This window comes from Podarcis tiliguerta (assembly GCF_965153285.1).
Source record: "Podarcis tiliguerta genome assembly, chromosome: 6".
Classification (NCBI taxonomy): domain Eukaryota; kingdom Metazoa; phylum Chordata; class Lepidosauria; order Squamata; family Lacertidae; genus Podarcis; species Podarcis tiliguerta.
Window position 1 is genome coordinate 4,732,763 of NC_139539.1, and position 12,564 is coordinate 4,745,326.

General features: G+C 45.2%; 3 protein-coding genes across 4 annotated transcripts in view; 1 reads left to right on the forward strand and 2 right to left on the reverse strand.

Annotated features, from left to right (window-relative positions):
• FAM110A (family with sequence similarity 110 member A) overlaps positions 1 to 12,564 on the reverse strand; it is a 273,110-nt gene that overhangs the window by 227,233 nt on the left and 33,313 nt on the right. The window lies entirely within an intron of this gene.
• LOC310680724 (uncharacterized protein) overlaps positions 1,572 to 12,564 on the reverse strand; it is a 360,376-nt gene continuing 349,383 nt past the window's right edge. Inside the window, exon 2 of the mRNA XM_083447743.1 lies at positions 1,572 to 1,638. The gene's annotated coding sequence lies outside the window, so the exon portion shown is untranslated. The remainder of the gene's footprint in view (positions 1,639 to 12,564) is intronic.
• The window catches only part of CSNK2A1 (casein kinase 2 alpha 1), a 47,831-nt gene continuing 41,907 nt past the window's right edge, over positions 6,641 to 12,564 (forward strand). Inside the window, exon 1 of one of the 2 annotated variants that reach the window (XM_083447559.1) lies at positions 6,641 to 6,779. The gene's annotated coding sequence lies outside the window, so the exon portion shown is untranslated. The remainder of the gene's footprint in view (positions 6,780 to 12,564) is intronic. The other variant, XM_083447560.1, reaches the window with a different exon arrangement.

Below are 12,564 nucleotides of genomic sequence, written 5' to 3' on the forward strand. Positions count from 1 at the left end.
AGCGATTCACACAACCACATAATTCACACAACGACTTGGATGGATGCTAGCCTTCAGAAAGGTTATTGTTGTTTGGCACAGAAATGGAAGCAAGAAGAATTACCGACGAAAGAATAATGGCAGACGAAATTAATGGACTATGCGGAATTAGATAAGATGACAGGAAGGATTTGAAACCTGCGGGACCAGAGATTCTCAGAAGACTGGAATAAATATGTGAACTATTTGAAAAGCAACTGTAATCAACAGATTACGCTAGTATGGCTGCAAGAAGTTTTGTAAGGAGGAATATATGAAATATTGCAAGGAAGGCTATGATGAGAGAGTTAATAGATAAGATAATTAAAAGCAATAGTAAAATTAAGAAATGTAAATTAAGTGAAAAAATTTTCAGAAGTCCAAAAAATTGTATAAGATATGAACTAACGGTATGTTGAATGACTGTTGAAAATGATGTATTAAAAAACTAAAAAAAGAAAGAAAAGAAATGTTATTGTTGTTGCTGTAGCAGACTGAGATGGCTAGGATTTACCCATCCAGGCTACATTGGTACATTTATCCTTTTCAGGAATGGGTGGAAGCTGAACCTTCCGTTCGTATGCAGTCCAAACTCCCATTCTTTTAATATACAGTGGTACCTCAGGTTACATAGGCTTCAGGTTACAGACTCCGCTAACCAAGAAATATTGCCGCGGGTTAAGAACTTTGCTTCAGGATGAGAACAGAAATTGTGCTCCGGTGGCGCGGCAGCAGCAGGAGGCCCCATTAGCTAAAGTGGTGCTTCAGGTTAAGAACAGTTTCAGGTTAAGAACGGACCTCCGGAACGAATTAAGTACTTAACCCGAGGTACCACTGTAGAGACAAAACTCTTTAACCTGAAAGCACTTTCAAAGCACAGGGCAATACACAATTCCTTGCACTTTGTCAAGTCAGCTGTGCACTTCAACACAGTCACTATTTTCAGGTGGGAACCAATCAAATGCTGACAAATTCAGCTCGCGCAGCTATAGTTGATCCGGACGACTGGTGCAACCACCCTGATTTAGTTGCATTGCATGGGGTTGGAATAGATGACCCGCAGGTCCCCCTGTAACTCTACCGTTCTATGATTCTATGAAAGACTGGGCTTCTTGCAAGGAGGAAAGAAAACACACTGGAAAGTGTGGGTTAACGCTGGCTTTTGACACAGCATCGTCCAGCCTTCCCACAACTATATCAGAATGAATGAATCATAGAATCATAGGACAGGAAAGGGGCCTCCAAGGATCATCTAGTCTAACCGCCTGGAAGGCAGGAATCACAAGTGAAGAATCCCTGACAGATGGCCATTCAACCTCTGTTTAGAAAACCTTCAGAGTCTGCCACCTTCCTTGGTTGGTCCTTAAAGGTAAAGGTAAAGGTACCCCTGCCCGTACCGGCCAGTCTTGACAGACTCTAGGGTTGTGCGCCCATCTCACTCAAAGAGGCCGGGGGCCAGTGCTGTCCGGAGACACTTCCGGGTCACGTGGCCAGCGTGACAACGCTGCTCTGGCGAGCCAGAGCGGCACACGGAAACACCGTTTACCTTCCCGCTGGTAAGCGGTCCCTATTTATCTACTTGCACCCGGGGGTGCTTTCGAACTGCTAGGTTGGCAGGCGCTGGGACCGAACAACGGGAGCGCACCCCGCCGCGGGGATTCGAACCACCGACCTTTCGATCGGCAAGCCCTAGGTGCTGAGGCTTTAACCCACAGCGCCACCCGCGTCCCTATTGGTTGGTCCTTAAACACTCCTTAAAAATCTCCCTGCCACCATATCAGGATGAACAATCTGCTCTCTCTGTTTCTGCACACTTTAACAACAGTTTTTTTTTTATTAAAAAAAACCAGGCTTGCTTGTTCTGTTGCAAGAATCCAAGTCACTTTTCCCAGCGATACAAATCTTGCACCCAGTTTGGTTTAAAAACAGTGCATAAACGAAAGGATTAGCAGAAGCCTCATCAGTAAAAAACAACAACAACAATCACTGTTATTCAACAGGAAAATTTGAAATGTAACACGTTTGAGGAGTAGATCTATTTTGGGCTCAGTATGGGAATGTTGGTTGACTATTTGGGTTGGCAAACAGCATGCAGGGCTATCAGGCCCCCTAGTGGTGAATGCTCATGTGGCGATTGGATCCCATCAGTTACGATGGCCGAGAAAGTTCCCTGCTTATTGGGCAAAACAATTCTGTTCATCGTTTATAGATTTATGAACCGCCTTTTACATGTGTAGGAGTCAGCCTGGGAAGGTGGCCCATCTAGGAACGATACGATAATCTTTATTGTCATTGTCCCATACAGAGCAACGAAATTGAAAAATCTACACCAGACATTAAAAAACCAACAAGCCTGCTATCCCAACTATCCCAGCCTGGTTAGCCCCTAAAAACTCTGATACCCCATAATTGAATACAATATACTCACATAGAGACTACCTTAAAGGTAAAGGTAAAGGTACCCCTGCCTGTACGGGCCAGTCTTGACAGACTCTAGGGTTGTGCGCCCATCTCATTTCAGAGGCCGGGCGCCAGCGCTGTCCGGAGACACTTCCGGGTCACGTGGCCAGCGTGACAAAGCCGCATCTGGTGAGCCAGCGCAGCACACGGAAACGCCGTTTACCTTCCCGTCAGTAAGCGGTCCCTATTTATCTACTTGCACCCGGAGGTGCTTTCGAACTGCTAGGTTGGCAGGTGCTGGGACAGAGCAACGGGAGCGCACCCCGCCGCGGGGATTCGAACCGCCGACCTTTCGATCAGCAAGCCCTAGGCGCTGAGGCTTTTACCCACAGCGCCACCCACGTCCCCAGAGACTACCTTACACTGCGTTTAAAACCAAAATCGCATTTGGATAGAAACTGTTTCTCAGGCGGCTAGTCCTAGTCTTTATAACCCTCTACCTTCCTCCAGAAGGCAGAAGCTGAAAGAGATCATTTCCAGGGTGTGCACTGTCCTGTGCTATCTCTGCAGCTTTCTTATGGCACCTGGAAGCGTAGATTTGATCCAAGGTGGGAAGAGTGCACCCAATTATTCTCTCCGCAGTCTTTACAACCCTGGACAGCAATGTTTTTTCCCTGACCGTGCAGCTCCCAAACCACACACAGAGACCATAAGTTAATACACTCTCCACAGTACAATGGTAAAATGCCATCAACAGGTCCTTTGAGAGATTGTTTTTCCAGAGGATTCTCAGAAAATATAACCTCTGCTGTAATCTCATCATCAGGAACAGGAAAACTCTGATCCTAAACCTCCTCTACCTTCCTTGTGGCTCTACTCATTCGTGAGAAAGACTTCAGGAGAAAATTCCAAAGAAAAGTCTGTACCCGCTGCCTTGCAGGAAGGACATCCTCGGTTGAAGAAAAGGCTAAGGAGCATATGCTCCACAAATCCAGAAAAATCCAGAATGGAGTCTCTAAGATGGTTGGATGGTATCTCGTAGGCCTCCTTCCTGCAACTCCTGCACCTGAGTTGTTGTTGTTGTTTAGTCGTTTAGTTGTGTCCGACTCTTTGTGACCCCCTGGATCAGAGCTGGCACTCCTGTCTTCCACTGTCTCCCGCAGTTTGGTCAAACTCATGCTGGTAGCTTCGAGAACACTATCCAACCATCTCGTCCTCTGTCGTCCCCTTCTCCTTGTGCCCTCCATCTTTCCCAACATCAGGGTCTTTTCCAGGGAGTCTTCTCTTCTCATGAGGTGGCCAAAGTATTGGAGCCTCAGCTTCAGGATCTGTCCTTCCAGGGAGCACTCAGAGGGCTGATTTCCTTAAGAATGGAGAGGTTTGATCTTCTTGCAGTCCACGGGACTCTCAAGAGTCTCCTCCAGCACCATAATTCAAAAGCATCAATTCTTCGGCGATCAGCTTTCTTTATGGTCCAGCTCTCACTTCCATTCATCACTACTGGGAAAACCATAGCTTTAACTTTAAGGACCTTTGTTGGCAAGGTGATGTCTCTGCTTTTTAAGATGCTGTCTAGGTTTGCCATTGCTTTTCTTCCAAGGAGCAGGCGTCTTTTAATTTCATGACTGCTGTCACCATCTGCAGTGATCATGGAGCCCAAGAAAGTAAAATCTCTCACTGCCTCCATTTCTTCCCCTTCTATTTGCCAGGAGGTGATGGGACCAGCACCTGAGTTGCAGCCAAACATATTGCTCTGCTTTCCTTTGGACCACAGCAGTGAGGCCAAGGCAGGGAGGGGAGGTCTTGTTGTCTGGGCAGCCCAAGATTTGAAGACACACTGCCCAGGCTTGCGTCCAGGGAGGTCACTTAGGTACTGCTAACACAGCAAAAACAACGCGGGAGACAGCAGTTACGAGTTCCCGGTCTCTGCAGCCACAGCAGGCGCTGCGATTCTCCAGCACGTTTGCCTTCGCTCCTGGAGACACACTCCATGGTCTCTCGTTGTATGCCAACAACCTTTACACATGTGTCCCTTCCAACTAAATTGTTCTATGATTCTAGGAACATACCATAAAAGCTTGGGTAAGCTTTTTGTCAGGTTGTTCAGACATTTTTTGTGGGGGAGGAGGTGCCCAAATAATGACAAGTTGAAAGTAAATGGGGAGAAAGTTAAATCAGATGTGATTACATTCATGACTTATATGCATAAAGCCATATACAGCTTGGGACCAGGATTCCTGAAAGATCATCTCACCCCTTATCTTCTTCGGCGATCGCTCGTAGCTTGAGCAAGATTGTCTTCCATAAACAAGGTTTAACAAAGAGTCCGTAAGTAGCCGTGGAGGCCAAATCTGGATCCACACGACCTTCCACAGTGGAGACATAGGTTTCTGGGCGGGAGTTGATCATGGTGTGGATTTGCCAAGTGTGCCTTCCTCTTAGCACGTTTCTCCCTTGCGTCCTGAGTTTCCCAATTGTTGGTGTTTATACGTACTACATTTTTAAATTTGCCTTGAGACAGTCTTTAAACCTCTTACTGTTTAGCACTTACTGTCCCCAACCCTAACCCTGTGGAAAGCCATCTAATTAGACTTTAATTTGATTTTGACATGTTTTTAGGAGGTAATTTAATTATTGTTTGATTTTATACCAATGTTATGTATCTGATGTTAGCCGCCCTGAGCCCAACTTTGACCGGGGAGGGTGGGATATAAAAAAAGGTTTATTATTATTATTATTATTATGTTGACCACCAGCATTACGCTTTCCATTTTTAAGTTTGGAATAGAGCAGTTGCTTTGGAAGACAATCACCAGGCATCCGCACAACATGACCAGTCCAAAGAAGTTGGTGTTGAAGGATCATTGCTTCAACACCGGTGATCTTTGCTTCTTCCAGTACAGTTGGTACCTCTAGTTGCAGACATGATCCGTTCTGGGGTGCTATTTGCACCCCGAAAAGTTCGCAACTAGAACGGCACTTCTGTGCATATGCAAAGCTTGCAGAACACTCCTGAGTGTGCGTGCGCAGTGAAACCCGGAAGTATACAGTGAAACCCGAAAAGCTGCAACGTGAAGCAAATGCAACACTGGCATTCGTTCTCCTGTCTTCCCAAGCAATGTGTAAAAATTTTCGGAGACACCACTGATGGAATCTTTCGAGGAGTTGGAGATGGCCTTTATATGTAGTCCGTGTTTTCACAAGCATACAGTAAGGTTGGTAGTACAATAGCTTTGTAAACAAGCATTTTTGCTTCCCTGCGAATGTCCCAGTCCTCAAACACCCTGCACTTTATATACCCAATTTATCACTGTGCTCTGCAAGTGAGGGAGTCCTGCAGATACCATCTTATACCAGGAGGTCTGTCTCATGCAGTATAGGAATCATAGAATTGTAGAGTTGGAAGGGATCCTAAGGGTTATCTAGTCCAACCCCTTGCAATGCAGAAGTCACACCTACTAATCAAGGGGAGGGAACTGTCTCTGTTGTCTTTGCACTGAAGATCTTCCTCTTCCAAAACGCCGTTCCAGTTCTCTCTCAGTCTACATCTGTACTAGACTTATTTTTAAGATATTCTGAATATGTTTTCATCACTTTCTGTTTGCTGCCCGGGGCTCCTTTGGGAGGAAGGATGGAAAATAATAATAATAATAATAATAATAATAATAATAATAATAATGCTCTTGGAGCACCTAGGAAAAACACTTTTGAGTTTTTGGGTGACTAATTAGCAGGAACACTCAGACTAATGGGTAATTAGGGAACAGACAAAAGAGGATTAACATTCCTTAGGTCATTAAGGAATCAGAGTTTTTTCCTTAATGGCCTGAGCAAATTCTCCTGCCTTTGGAATGTGAGATGGACCACAACTCATTGCAAGTTTCCAGCTAAATAGGTAAAATAATAATAATAATGATGATGATGATAATAATGATGATGATGATAATAATAATAATAATGATAATAATGATGATGATAACAATAACAATGATAATGATGATAATAATGATAATAATGATGATAACAACAACAACAACAATAATAATAATACTCTCCCACCTCTGAACAGTTGCTAGTCAGAGTCCCCCAGCTCGGTCCCCAATCCTGCCTTTCAGAGAACTACACCTCCCAGAAGGCAACGCCTGGAAAGCGTCCTGCGCATGCGTCCCCGACAGTCAGCGCACAGAGAAGCCTCCCGAGTTCTAGAGAGGCCCGAGCGCGCGGCGCGGCAGCGACTTCCGCTTCCGGCCAGCCTCGCTCTGGGCCCTGCGGCTGGCGGCCGAGCCTTGTGCCTCCGCCATATTGTCTGTGTGAGGCCGGCGAGGGAGGCGCGGTGGTGGCTGCTGCCGCCTCCTCCTCAGGTGGGTGGCCGTAGGGGCGCGGGGCGCCTTCCCCGTCCCGAATGGACCCGGCGGGGGGAGGGGAAAGGGTCCAGAGGCGGGAGAAGGGGAGGGCGGGGCTTCCTCGACTCCCCCTCCCCCCCATTTGGAGCCTCAAGGGAGGGGAGGGGGCGGCGCAGTGGGGGGGGGCATATATATAAAATGAGAAAATGAGGGGTCTCTGGTTCGAGAAGTGCGGGATTTGCTTCTTCGCCCCCCCCCTCATGAGGCAGCTGCATAGTATGGCAGCCTCTGGGGGGGGAGGGGAGGCTCCCCATCCTGGGTGAGGCTGCCAGTGGAGACGCCCCTGGGCGTGAAGGGAGCAGACCCCGCCCACCGAACCCCCCCCCCCCGTGCACCAGTTGACCACTGGGACGTTTCCTTTTGTTGGGGGGGGAGGGGAAAGAAAGATTCCCCCATCCTCAATTATGTGAGTCTGGGAACGAAGCAGGACAGTCCTTTGAAAGGTGCCCCCCCTCCAATGTGGCCCTTCTTGCACTCTAGCAAAAAAAAAGGTTATCTTCCCTCGCCCCCCCCCCCATGTGTGTTCTGGCATATTCTTTTGCATATGATGTTGGGGGGGGGGAGGAGGAAGGAGGGGTCCTGCTGTGGGTCTGCAGTGATTCTTTTGGGGGCAGAACGGAGAGGGTGTCTCCCTCAAGGGGGGCAGGGAGGGTAGATCATGGTGGATTTGTGTGTGTGTGAAAGGTTGCTTTTACCAAGGATCTATTGCCCCTTTTCCAGGCTGCATAGGGGATCTCTTTCTGTGCCAGATGCTGAAGGGTACCTGTAAATCTCTTTATATGTGAGGTCCGCAAGTGCTTGAGCCTGAGCATCTTTCAGGAGGGGCTGTTGGACTTGTGGTTCTGGGAGCTTGTTGGACGGTTGAGGATAGCCTAGGGTGGGGTCATTAATACATGCTAATCTGCATTTCAAAAACAGAAACAAAGGCATTATCATTTCCTAGGATTGTTTTCTCTTTGAGTAATTGTGGTTAGGACAGTTTAGAAATCTAGGGTAAATATGTGAAAATTGCTGGTTCCTTTGCCCTATCATTATGGGGGATATAAGAATTACCTGCTTGGATCAGACCAAGGTCTGTCTAATTTAGCATCCTGTTTCCAACAGTGTACAACTGGAAGCCTCTAGGCACTACTGAGTAGAGTCATCCCTAGGGAACTTGTAGAGTCCTGACTGAGGTGCTCTTCTCCCAGCTAATTCCCAAGACGAGCCTCTCTGTCTTCTTAGGACTATGGTGGGGTGGGAGGTTCTGATTGCCTTGTTCCATGTAGGAACATTTTCTGCACAGTTGAAGAGTGCTCTCCCCAGTTACTGTGGTGCTGATACTGTGGGGATTTCTCCCCATCCTGCAACTATCTGTATACAAAGATCAGACTAGATAGGACAGGACAGATATGTGTACCTGAAAACAGTAAAGTGTGATATTTTAAAATTGACTCTTGATCCTACAAACTTGATTTCTTGCTGTCTGGGCTTCTGAAGTGCTTTCTGCCCTTGCTTTTTGTTTTATTTTAATGATTTGTTGTCTCTTCTTTTCGTGGATCACGCCCAAGAAAGCTGTTCCTTCCTTGGTACGTGCAGTTGGTGTAAAGGGATGTCTTTTTCCACAGTGATAGACAAAAGGTATTAACTCCACACTAGGAAGTCGAGAAGCTGTACGTAAGTTAATGGGGTTAGAAATAAGAGAATGTGAGGAGCCAAAGAAACATTTCCAGTGAAGGTTTCAGAGCTTCTTACAGTGTTCTAGATTCTAGTCCTCATAGTAGTTGGGGGGGATGAATAAAAAATATTAGATGCAGGCATAAAATGTTCAGACTTTATGATATTTTCCCCATTGTCGGGTATGAATATATGTAGCAAGTGCCCATTTTAGTTCTGTTCATCTTCAGCTGAATTGGTTTCCTCCTTATCCCCATGAGAATGTAATATTACTAGGTAAGAAACACTCTTTCCCCATTACCTGACAGGTTGCATCATCTCAGTTTGGCTATATATTGGAACACTTTCATTTATTCTTGTAGGAATAGCGGGTTGGGAAGTGAGGGATAGCCTGAGAATGTTGCATGCTGCATACTGGAGCTTTTAAATCTTGGGTCTTTAGGGAAGACGTCTCCATTCTTTACCACTAGAATAGGGAGAGATTCCTTCCCAGATTTTATTGTCAGCCCTTGCAGGAGTATGATCCCACTATCAAGTGTACATCTGCCCTGGCTAAGTGGGCATGAGGGATGCTTCCCCAACAAGCAGCATATGCAAATGTCTGCCTGTAATTTGGTGGTGGTGGTCAGGAAACCCCTGGTTCCAATATGCTGTGGTAGCTGAAGGCTGATCCCTTATCTTCTACTGTGTTTCTTCCCCTTGTGAGAGGTTGATCTCTGTTGTTGGCTTATTAGAGCTACAGGATTCTCTGCACATGCTTACCTGGTAGTTGAGTAGCATTGAACTCAATGAAACTTACTGGTCAGTAGACATGAATAGGATTGCACTGCTAATTGTTAATCAACTGACAATTTCGCTGGTTGATTGCGGAGACAAACTTTTAACTGATAAAGGCAAATTTTAATTTCAGGTTGAGGGGCATCCCTGTTAGTGTAAGTCTTTAGGCTAGTTTGAGTTTGTGTTGCTGTATGTCAAGAAAAATAAAGATGGCCTTGTTATCAATGAATGCTATTTCACGAGGCTTCCTATATTAAGGTTTTATTTAAAATTATAAGCAATACAATGACAGGCTCATCCCCAATACTTCGGCTGGATCTCCATCCTGAAGCTGGTGGCTACTATTTTATTTATTAAAATTCTATACTGCCGTGGTGGGAAAGGCAGGGTATCAATAAATTCATAATTTAAAAAAATGTATACTGCCTTTTATCCGAAGACCGCAGGGCAGTTCACAACATAAAAGTACAAAGAGAACACAAAATACATCATAAAAAACAAACCAATAACCCCCCTCCCACAAACACATTTAAAAGGCCATAGAATGTTAATCAGGCAAAGGCCTGGTTGTAGAGAAACATTTTTGCCTGATGCCTAAAGATATATGAAAATGGTGCCAGGTGAGCCTCCCTGGAGAGGCTGTCCCACAAACAGGGAACCATCACAGAGAAGACCCTGCATAGAATCGTAGAGTTGGAAGTTACCATGAGGGTCATCTAGTCCAACCTCCTGCAATGCAGGGGTTTTTTTGCCCAGTGTGGGGCTCGAACACACAACCCTGAGATGTAGATCCTTTGAAAACATCTCCATGTAAGTCTTCAGCACCCTAGCTATGGTTAGGAGAAGCAGAATAAATTATGCAAAATAAGCTGATTCAAACGCACTTGGTTCACAGAATTTGGACAACAGAGCACTAACTGCAAATCACAAAGCAGTGAGATCTGCAGGTGGTACAGTCAGGGGTTCCTCATCTCTCTCTTTTTTTTTCTTACCATTTTAATAAGAATGTACCTTTTGGCCTGTGCAACCATGCAAGAAAAAGCTGATTGCCCTGGGGAAAGTATCCTAAGCTGTTTGTACAGTAGAGGTTTATGCCCCGAGGAACACTTTCTTTCTTGCTGCTGATGGAAGCTAGCTTTCAAATTCTTGATTAGAATCATTAGTCGCCGCCAGAATGGAGTTTCACAAAACAATCTCAGCTTTTAAAGTCCTCCTGTGCAGACCAAATCAAGCTTGAGCTCCACATAAAGCTTGCAGTGCGTTACACCCTGTGTGTAATGTAATGGATGACCTGCTAATAAACATGGGAAGCTTTCGTGTTGACCCCGCTCTAAAGCAGCGTTTGGGTGAACATTTCTGTGGCCATTGGGCTGTCATAGAAGTACACAGAATAGAGCCAGCAGGGCTTGGAAATGTTGCCAGCTCCATATTTTTGCTCCACCCACTTTTCTCAAAAGCCCCACCCTCTGATCCTGGCCAGACTTGGGAGATTTTTTTGTCATTCAGTGCTTGGATCGGTGGCATGCACACTGGCTAGAGCTTGTTATCAAAATGTGGGTGTGCCTTTCTTAAATTATTCCAAATGAGAATTGCTCCTTTTGATGAGATGTGGTGCAGATATAGCCCGGCTGACGCTTTGAAATTCAATATGCTTGCCTACCTACCCGATGGAAGAGGGACCTTGCATAAGGGTCTGCCTTTGCTCCCCATCTTTAACATAGTTACACCCTTTTCTTCAACTTAAATGCTCAGGTGTCCTTGCAGAAACACAAATTCATTCTTCCCCACAGAGAGGACCCAGGTGTTTTTCTTTTCTTTTTTTATTATGCTGCCCTTCAGAATACATTTTTCCAGCTTACAAAAACAGAATAAATAAATATGGTAACTTAATGCAAAAATAAAAACTCCAGGCAAGCGTAAAAGGCCCATTGTGAAAGTTAACCTTTTTGAGTTAGTCACCTGGAAAGAATGGCTAGTCATCCATTACTGGCGAGTAGTTAACTGCAAGGTTACTTGGGTTCATGTGATCTCTGCTCTCAAACTCCAATCTTGCACTTTATGAGTCTGAATTATGTTGCTCAATAAATCATGCAGATTATCTTTGTGCTCACTTAGCTGTGCTTTCTGTCAATATTTAGCATTTCAGCATTGAGGCAGTGGTGGTATGGCAATAGAGGATTGAGGTGGTTGAATGTTGGAAGATTCTAGAGAGAGAAGGTTAGGACTGGGGATGGGTGTTGCGGATGGGATGGAGACGGAAGGATGCTGGAAAGGTTCATGGAGGTTCTGCAGCTTGCTAAAGCTCAGGTTAGTCAAACCCTGACTGGAACCATTGCCCGTCCTTTCTGAGCTCTGTATTTTCTTCATATGCTGAGATCTGCAAACTCAAATCTGCTGCAAAACCAAAGACTCCTTGCGAAAAGCACACATTAGACTTTGAGACTGGTGGCTGTTTGTCTCATTTCTGTTTTGCTCTGTTCGTGTGATGTTAGTTCTTGCATTTAATTGCAGAAGTGGCATGCTGGGCTCTCAGCAAGTGTGTTTAAATTATTTGCCACTGTGGATCATAAAGTGTGAAAAATAGGGCGAGTGAGAAAATGCCCCATTGAGATGAGTCAGGACAGTTTGCATTCCTCTTAGAGGCACAGTTCACACTCTCTGGGGAGGTGGGTACATGACACCACATCGTCTTTGCATCTGCTTATGGTACAAATTCAGAAGTCCATTCTTGAAGCTATTATGGTAAGCGATGCACTTTCTAAATAAAAATTGTGGGTTGAGGTTTTTATTTTTAGTTGGGGTTCTTGCCTCTTCCATCCCAAAGGCAGATAGCTGTACAGACAAATGCCAAATCAGATATTTTTATATTTGAATACTGTGGTTGGAACTTGGTGTGGAAGGAAGGAAGGTGATCTTAAAAGAGTTTCTTTTAAGGTAATCCTAATTTTCTGAGCTTCCACTAGTGGGTCAGGAGTAATGAGTGGACCACATGAGCAATGCTTACCACCATTAATAAAACAACTTTTGTAAGGAAGGGGGGAGACATCAAAAGATGCAGCAGAATGCACCTTTGCACATTTTACACCGACTTGCTTCAACTATGAACACTGTTAATAGTTACAAAAAAGAGAGAAACTCATCAGTTATGACTTCTCAGCTTTGCCTGTTAAGATAGAGGGACCACTTCCTTGCTTTTCATCTGGTCATATTAGGTCTTAAGAACGAGGTTATATGTGGTAAGTTAGAAAGTAAGTCCTATTTTGTAGTATGTGGGGGTTAAGACTGTGTTCTGAGCACTGGATTGAGTTGG